Raw genomic sequence first — 9,338 nt, 5'->3', positions numbered from 1 at the left:
AAGTTCTTTCACGTACTTGGTCTGATGAACATAAGTTCCTTCAGAAGTTTGATTAATCTGGATCCCAAGGAAATACTTGAGTTCTCCCATCATGCTCATTTCAAACTCAGCCTGCATAGATTTAGCAAACTCCTTTCCAAGTGTAGCATTAGATGTTCCAAAGATAATATCATCAACATATATTTGTCAAATTAAAATATCCTTTTTAAAGGTTTTACAGAAGAGTGTTGTATCCACTTGTCCTCTAGTGAAACCATTATCTAGAAGGAAAGAACTTAATCTTTCATACCAAGCTCTGGGAGCTTGCTTCAGGCTATATAATGATTTCTTTAATTTGAAAACATGTTTTGGAGACTTAGAGTCTTCAAAACCAGGAGGTTGGTGGACATATACTTCTTCATCTATATAACCATTTAAGAAGGCACTCTTAACATCCATCTGAAACAGAGTGATGTTGTTTTGAGTAGCAAAAGAAATTAATAAGCGAATAGATTCTAACCTGGCCACTGGTGCAAAGGTTTTTGTATAGTCAATACCTTCTTACTGACTATAGCCCTGAGCAACCAGTCTGGCTTTGTTTCTTACAACTTCTCCTTTTTCGCTTAGCTTGTTTCTGAAGACCCACTTAGTTCCAATGATGTTAAATCCTTTTGGTCTTGGAACGAGATCACATACATCATTCCTTGTAAAATGATTAAGTTCTTCTTGCATGGAAATTATCCAGTCAGCATCATCCAGAGCTTGATCAACAGAAGTTGGCTCAATAAGAGATACTAGACCAAATTGACATTCTACATTGTTCTTAAGGAATGCTCTTGTTCTGATAGGATCTTCTTTCCCAATGATAACATCTTCTGAGTGAGCAGAGTTGAGTCTAGAAGATCTTATGATAGTTGGCTCTTCAGAAATTCTGAGATTCTCTAATGAAGCAGCAACTTAATCTTTTGACACTTTGCTTTTGGGTTCTTCAGATTCTGAGTTAGAGATTTCAATATCTGCAAAATTCTCAAACTGCTTTGGCTTTTCAAGACCAAGCTTATCATCAAATCTGATATTGATTAATTCATCAACAATCAATGTTTCAGTATTGTATACTCTGTAGCCTTTAGAGCATTCAGAAGATCCAAGAAGGAAACACTTATCTGCCTTAGAATCAAACTTATGCAGATGATCTTTAGTGTTCAAAATATAACATACACATCCAAAAGGATGGAAATAAGAAATGTTGGGCTTTTTGTTCTTCCACAATTCATAAGGAGTCTTATTAAGAATAGGTCTTATAGAGATTCTATTCTGAATATAACACGTTGTGTTAATTGCTTCTACCCAGAAATGCTTAACCATATTGGTTTCATTAATCATGGTTCTGGCCATTTCTTGTAGAGTCCTATTATTTCGCTCTACAACTCCATTTTGCTGTGGAGTTCTAGGGCGAGAGAAATCATGGGCAATACAATTTTCTTTGAAATAAATCTCAAAGAATTTGTTCTCAAATTCGCCACCATGATCACTTCTGACCTTTATGATTTTACACTCTTTCTCAGATTGAATCTAAGTGCAGAAGTCAAAGAACACTGAATGAGACTCATTCTTGTGTTTCAAGAACTTTACCCATGTCCATCTGCTATAATCATCTACGATGACTAATCCATATTTCTTCCCTCTGACAGATGTTGTTTTGACTGGGCCAAACAGATCAATGTGCAGAAGTTCTAGCGGCCTAGAGAAAGAGACAACATTCTTAGACTTGAATGCAGGTTTGGAAAACTTCCCTTTCTAACATGCTTCGCAAAGAGCATCTGATTTGTATTTCAGATTAGGGAGTCCTCTGACCAGATTAAGTTTGTTAATCTGAGAAATCTTTCTCAAACTAGCATGACCTAATCTTCTGTTCCAGACCCACTGCTCTTCACTAACAGACATAAGGCAAGTGACCTTCTAATTCTTAAGATCTTGAAGATCAATCTTGTAAATGTTGTTCTTTCTCTTGCCTGTAAATAGGATTGAGCCATCCTTCTGACTTATAGCTTTACAAGACTTTTGATTGAACATTATGTCATAACCATTGTCACTTAATTGACTTATGGAAAATAAGTTATGAGCTAATCCATCTACTAGAAGTACATTAGTTATGGAAGGAGAGTTACCAATGCTTATGGTTCCAGAGCCAATGATCTTGCCCTTCTGGTTACCTCAAAACTTGACTTCACCAGCAGATTTAGGCACTAGGTCTTGGAACATAGACCTTTTTCCCGTCATGTGCCGCGAGCACCCAGAGTCCAGGTACCATGACATGTTTTCCTTTGTCTTTTTGGCTGCCAAGGATATCTGCAATATGAATAATCTCTTCCTTAGGTACCCACAATTTCTTGGGTCCTTTTTTGTTAGTTCTCCTCAAGTTCTAATTGAACTTGGGTTTAGCATGAAAATTAACAGGAGGTACAACATGATATTCCCTATTTTGAGTAGCATGATATTTTCTAGTGTGTGTCACATGCTTCTTGGTGTGTGTAATGTGAAAACTCTTAGCATGTGATGTGAGTCTAATATCATGGGAGTGGCCATACTTGAATTGATCATACAAAGGTTTATATGTGATTTTCATCTCCTCAAGAGATTCAAGTTTGTATGGGGTTTCGCCCTCATAGCCTACGCCAACTCTTTTGTTTCCACTAATTGCATATATCATAGAGGCAAGTTGACTTTTTCCAATAACTCTAGATAAAAACTTCCTGAAACTCAAGTCATATTCCTTAAGAATATTGTTCATGCTTGGAATAGACTTTTCTGAACTAGAAGATGATTCAGCATCTTTAGATAGTTTAAAACTTTTTCTTTAAGTTCAAAATTTTCTAATTCAAGCTTCTTAGTTTCAGATGCAAAGAGCTATCTCAGCTTTTTGTATTTGATACTAAGTTTAGCCTTGATTTCCAGAATTTCAGTTAAGCTGGAAACTAGCTCATCTCTAGAAAGTTCAGAAAATACCTCTTCAGAGTCTGAGTCTGATTCTGATGTAAATTCTGATTCAGCATTAACAGTAGCCATCAGCGCTATGTTTGCTTGCTCGTCTTCAGAGTCTGACTCTGATTCTGATGAATCTGAGTCATCCCAAGTAGCCATAAGGCCTTTCTTCTTTTGAAACTTCTTCTTGGGCTTTTCTCTCTAAAGCTTTGGACACTCATTCTTGTAATATCCTGGCTCCTTGCATTCAAAACAAGTCACCTTCTTTTTATCAGATCTTCTATGTCCAGATGATTCTCCTCTTTCAGGCCTTTTGGAACTTCTGAAGTTTTTGAACTTCCTCTATTTGCTCTTCCAGAGTTGATTTACTCTTCTGGAGATCATAGAAAGTTCATCTTCTTCTTCCTTTGATTCTGACTCTTCAGAATCTTCTTCTTCAGCCTGAAAAGCGTTAGTGCATTTTTTATTATTTGATTTTAAAGCAATTGACTTACCTTTCTTCTGAGGTTCATTAGCATCCAACTCTATTTCATGAATCCTCAGGGCGCTGATCAGCTCTTTAAGAGAGACTTCATTCAAGTTCTTAGCAATCTTGAATGCAGTCACCATTAGGCCCCATCTTCTCGGCAAGCTTCTAATGACCTTCTTGACATGATCAGCCTTTGTATATCCCTTGTCAAGCACTCTTAATCCAGCAGTCAGAGTTTGAAATCTGGAGAACATTGCTTCAATGTTTTCATCTTCCTCCATCTTGAAGGTTTCATACTTCTGGATTAATGCAAGAGCTTTTGTCTCCTTGACTTGGGCATTCCCTTCATGAGTCTTCTTCAAGGATTCAAAGATGTCATAGGCAGTTTCTCTGTTTGTTATTTTCTCATATTTAGCATGAGAAATAGCATTCAGCAGAATAGTCCTTGACTTGTGGTGATTTTTGAATTGCTTCTTTTGATCATCACTCATTTCTTGTCTTGACATCTTTACTCCACGAGCATTTACAGGATGTCTATAACCATCCAAGACAAGATCCCATAAGTCACCATCTTGACAAAGAAAGTAACTTTCGAGTTTGTCCTTCCAATATTCAAAATTTTCACCATCAAAAACTGGTGGTCTATTATATCCATTGAAGCTACTGTTTCCATTTCCATTGTTCTGTTCTGGTGTAGGAGAATATGTAGCTGTTTCAACCATATTGACTTTGTGTTTTTCTCCCTAAATCTTTTATCTAACACGGTTAAGTGCTTGCACCTAGAACCGGCGCTCTGATACCAATTGAAGGATAGAAAAACACTTAGAAAGGGGGTTTGAATAAGTGTGACTTTAAAAACTTGTAAGATAAAAATAATGAACACAATTATTTTTATCCTGGTTCGTTGTTAACAAAACTACTCCAGTCCACCCCCTTAGAGTGATTTACCTCAACTGAGGATTTAATCCACTAATCTGACTGATTACACTGGTTATCCACTTAGAAACCCTCTAAGTCTTCTATAGTATACAGATCACAACTTGATCACTCTAGGAAATCACCACTTAGAAAACTTCTAAGTCTTCTAGAGTCTACTGATCTAACTGATCACTCTAGGAACCTTTTACAATCAATGTAAAATAAAGTTTACAAGAGTATGAATTGCTTCTTATAAATCTATAATCACAACAGTGATATTTCTCTTAAGTTCTAAGCTTAACACTCACTAAATATTACAAGAGTTCGTGAGGTTGAAGATGAAGTTAGGTTGCTTTGATTTTGACAGCGTTTCAGTATTTTTCACAAATGTTGGTTGGCTGCTTCTGATCAGAACTTCTATATTTATAGACGTTTGAGAAGATGACCGTTGGGTTGCATTTAATGCATTGCGTGAGTAGACAGCTTTGCATTTAATGTTTCGCACTTTTGTCAACTACCTCGAGCCATGCTTTTCCTGCTTTTACTGACTTTGCCGTTTGTAGCTTCTAACGTACCTTTTGTCAGCCAGAGATTAGACTTAATAGCCTGTCATCTAGTACTTGCTTCAGGACTCATGTTTGTGAATAACAACGTTTGAATATCAGAGTCAACAACTTGGTGCAGAGCATCTTCTTGTCTTCTGACTTTGAAGAGCTTGAGCGTGATACCATAAGAACTTCAGTGCTTCTGCTTCTGACTTCATGTTCTTCTGATGCTTCATAGTCCATGTTCTGATTCTACTTGACCATCTTCTGATGTCTTTCCAGAGCATGTTCTGATGTTGCCATCCAGAACCTTCTGAGTCAGTGCTTCTTAGCGCTGAATTGTGCATACTCTTTATGTATTTCCTGAAATGCAAAATGCAAAGGATTAGAGTACCACATTGTCTTATACAAAATTCATATATAATGTTATCATCAAAACATAGAATATTGATTAGAACAAATCTTGTTCTAACACTAAGATCCAGGCCCAAGAGATTTTTATGAATACCTCAACCCAGAGGTTGAGGGAACATTCAATTTCACCCGTAAACACCTGTATACAGAGCTTCTCACCAAATAGCGTGAGATTTCTCTAACATCATAATAACCGATGGCTTATTTTGTATGCGTAGGTATACACGGTTGAATTAATAGCAAGTGATAAGAAAATGTATCGATCCTACAGAGATTGTATTAAGCATAATGATTTTTATACAAAAAGTTGTAAAGTAAAAATGAGAAAATGTAATAAAATAATGGTATGCGTCACGTGGTTAAGAAAGTGGAAAAATATAGAAGATAGCTAAGTTTAACGTGGAGTGAAAGAATATGTTGAACAATGTTCCATTTAATGAATTCATCTAATTATGATTTTGATATTTTTATCATGACAAATAAGATCGGAACGTGATCTTATTGTGTATCTCTACAACATGAGTAACATATACAGTAAAGTAAATGAACAAATTTCTATGTTTCACTTGTAACTTTAATGTTTGTTTGGTTTTATTCCAAATGTCCTCGATGATTGTATCTCTTTTAGTCTGAAATAGCTAATTTAGTGAATATCTTTATCCTACTATTTTCAACCATATATACTTATGAGTTCCATTTTTAAAGGATCTCTCAACATTAACAAGTTGTTATCTACTCCCAAGTTGGCTATACAAAGGAGTAAATATATGGCATAAACTCACATGAGAAAAATATATCAAGATAACTCATTCATAACATTCAAAATATTACAAATTCATTAAACTTCACATTATCCAACAAATCAAGTTTAGTTCACAATGAGCAAAATAAGCACAATAGAGAAATATCTTAATTTACACATTCCTATATAAGAAGATGGAAATGATAAACCTAAGGATAAGACTTCAATCACTTTCATTTTGTTAATCAGCAAGTGACGTCTCCCGTTACGCCTTCCAATGTTATTTCCTTTAGTCTGACAAGACCAGTGTTACGACAAAACTCTTCGTTTTCCTTTAGTTCACTTATAAGGAATTCTTTCCAAGATTAAGAACATCTTTATTCATAGCATTGCGGCTACTTTATATAGTTTTCTCAGGTGCATAATGTCTCTCTATTGGATATTGGGCCTTTACAATTATCCATTAACTTAAATCTAAAAAATAAAGCATATTCCTTCATGATGTATTATGATAGTAAAGTGCACATGGGAGACAATATGACATTGTGGAAGCACTGAAGCTGCACTGCGTCATGAAAATGAAGGCATTACGCTTTAACCAATTTAATCCAAGCCGAAGCAAGTCAAATAACCGAAACAATGTACCTTCTTGCTATACTCTTAACCTTTTCACAATGAGCGAAAAATCCGTCAAACTCCTCCAAAGAAATCTGCTCCAATGTTCCTATCCATTCATAAACTTTCCTCTGAATTCTCGACACGGTCATCCTCCATCGAACAAAACACACAAAGTCACTACTAACTGCTGATATTCCCCTCTTATGAAATTGGTCCTTGCTTGCAATTCTATTAATAATAACCCTTCAACCGAAAAAAAAAAATTTGACGGAAATTTTACCTTTTAAAGATGATTGATTGCCATAACAGTATTAGAGTTAAGAGAAGGACAAGAAAGTTTCACCTTAAAGCTGTCATAACAAGTTTTAACTGAGAAAATCCCATCCGTTTTATGAGCCCACTTGAAACTATAAAATGAACTCAAAAACTAAGTTTGTTTAGTTGAGGTGTGTGAATTAGATTCCCTTTTATATTCTGATGATCCAAATGCCGTTTTAATTTGTTATGTAACAATGTGGAAGAAATGTCCACATCCAGTTTAAAAATGCTACTGTTTCTTTAATAAGTGAAGCTTTATGGATTGTTCATTCATCTATTGTCTTTGTGGTTATGGATTGTATGCTCATATTTATTACAGTATTGTCTATATTCTATGATTGATTAATTTGTTTAGCATTCAAAATCTTTCTTATGCAAACATTATAGAGACTGGTTGTCAAATTTTTTACTAATAATAATTAAATCATACAATATAATAATGCAAGATGAGAGTTTTGGCAATTTTGACAAGTGTCATGCTCACATCAATTCTCATCTTTTGTGAGGTTACTATAAAAAGAAACTTTTTTTTTAAAATAACTTTTTAATTTTTTAAATATAATAATTAATGTTTTGTTTTAAATTTTTACCTGAAATCAGAAAATGGTTGGGCCATTGGGAATATGAAGCATCCATTGGGAATATGAAATATCTATTGCAAAAGTTTTTATAATTATCTTTAATTATTTTTTTAATATATAATTAATTATTTTATTAATTCCTAATTACTCATGATGACCCAATACACTTTACATGGCTATTCAATAGTCACATTGAAAGATGTAAAATTATTGGTATCAATTGGGAATCCAAAAGAAGTTATTTGGGAGAAGCTTTTTCTTTTTAGTTTAAATGGTACATGAACAATCTTGATCCTTATCCAATATTCAAAAGCTTTATCTCCAAATCATCCTTCAAAAACACTATATAACAACTTGATTTCCTCCTCATTACACACACGACAGAAATCACAACCAAAGGTTTTCTCTTCAATTTAACAGCCATGTTAATTCTTTATTGTAAAGGCATTACACAAGTCTTTAGTATACATCAAATCAAAGGCATAAAAGCCTCATTCATGTGTTTGTTATTTCATTCATATGTTGAAAAGTATAGATAAACTCAATAACAACTCCACAAACCTAAACAACATCCTTACAACACTCATGAACATAATCTTCCAAAATTCATTCAATACTAACTAATACTTTATGATTGTCTTGATTAATTTTGTTAGTTTTTAGACCCTTGATTTTTGTGTGTTTTGTGTTTAGGTTTAACAGGTTGTTGGTGAGGAGAAGACTATGGCAGCACGTGGGATATACTGGGAATCTATGGTAGCTCGCTTGCCTACAATTGAATCACAGAAGTGTTTTCAAACATTACCACAACAATAACAAGCAAGATCAGAAATCTGGAAATAGAATCACAACAACAATCACATTAATCAAATACAACAGACATAATATTCAGAAAAACTATAAAACAAATATAAAGAAGAAGAGGGAGTTTCGAGTCGGAAACACAAAGAAGGTTCCAAAACCACCACCTCCACCAAGCAGCACCGTCGAACACTCAACACACGCGCCATCAGAAGTTCGCCCTTGCGTCCTCACACAATTTCGCCGCTCTACCCCTCTCTTTTTCCAACGAAGTCTCCATCACTTCTTTTCCGTTTAGATCCTTTGGTGGTTTTCATTTTGGTTGATGGATATTATGCTGGGTTTATGTTTTTATATATTGTGGTTTGTTTTGCTTTAAAAGAAATAGAAATTCATATCCGCAACAAAAATAAGACGAAGAAGAAGATTAGAAGAAGTAAGTAGAGCACATATATATACCTTTTAATTTGGTTTATATTTTTTTGCTTTTGATTTTCTGCATAATGTTGTATCTCTAACTTTGAATATTTGAGATCTAATTTGGGGTTTAAGGGTTTAATTGGGGGTTTGGGTTTTTTTTGTGTTTGATGTTTGAACCTGTTAGTGAAACCGAGAGAGATTGAGAGGTATTTTCTATTTGTGTTGTTTTGATTTTCTCTGAAGAAACAATAATGAAGCATGGAGAAATAGAGCAAGAGGAAAAAGAAAGAGATGAGAGAGACGTGATGTATTTTTTTCCCAAACACAGAGAGTTTTGATTCAATCTTCTTTTTTGGTTCATTTAAGTTTTAATATATGACAAATTTGTAAGAAAAACTCTTTATTTTATTTTATTTAATGATTTTTAAAATATTCAAATATTTTATATATAATTAAATTTTCATTTATAATAGAGATTATATAATCATTGCTTATTAAATATTTAAATTATTTATTTCATATGTATTACTAATAATTTATGCAACTTTTTT

At 34.1% G+C, this 9,338-nt stretch overlaps 1 long non-coding RNA gene across 1 annotated transcript; it reads left to right on the top strand.

Moving 5' to 3' along the window:
- The first annotated feature begins 7,836 nt into the window (after positions 1-7,836).
- Positions 7,837-9,003, top strand: LOC131656600 (uncharacterized). Its single transcript, XR_009300189.1, has 2 exons — positions 7,837-7,965; positions 8,260-9,003. It is a non-coding gene; the product is annotated as an uncharacterized LOC131656600 (long non-coding RNA).
- Positions 9,004-9,338: the final 335 nt, after the last annotated feature.

The sequence above is a fragment of the Vicia villosa genome, linkage group LG3 (assembly GCF_029867415.1).
Source record: "Vicia villosa cultivar HV-30 ecotype Madison, WI linkage group LG3, Vvil1.0, whole genome shotgun sequence".
NCBI classification, from domain to species: Eukaryota; Viridiplantae; Streptophyta; class Magnoliopsida; order Fabales; family Fabaceae; genus Vicia; species Vicia villosa.
The sequence above is the reverse complement of the archived record's forward strand: the minus strand, read 5'-3'. Positions and strand labels throughout refer to the sequence as shown.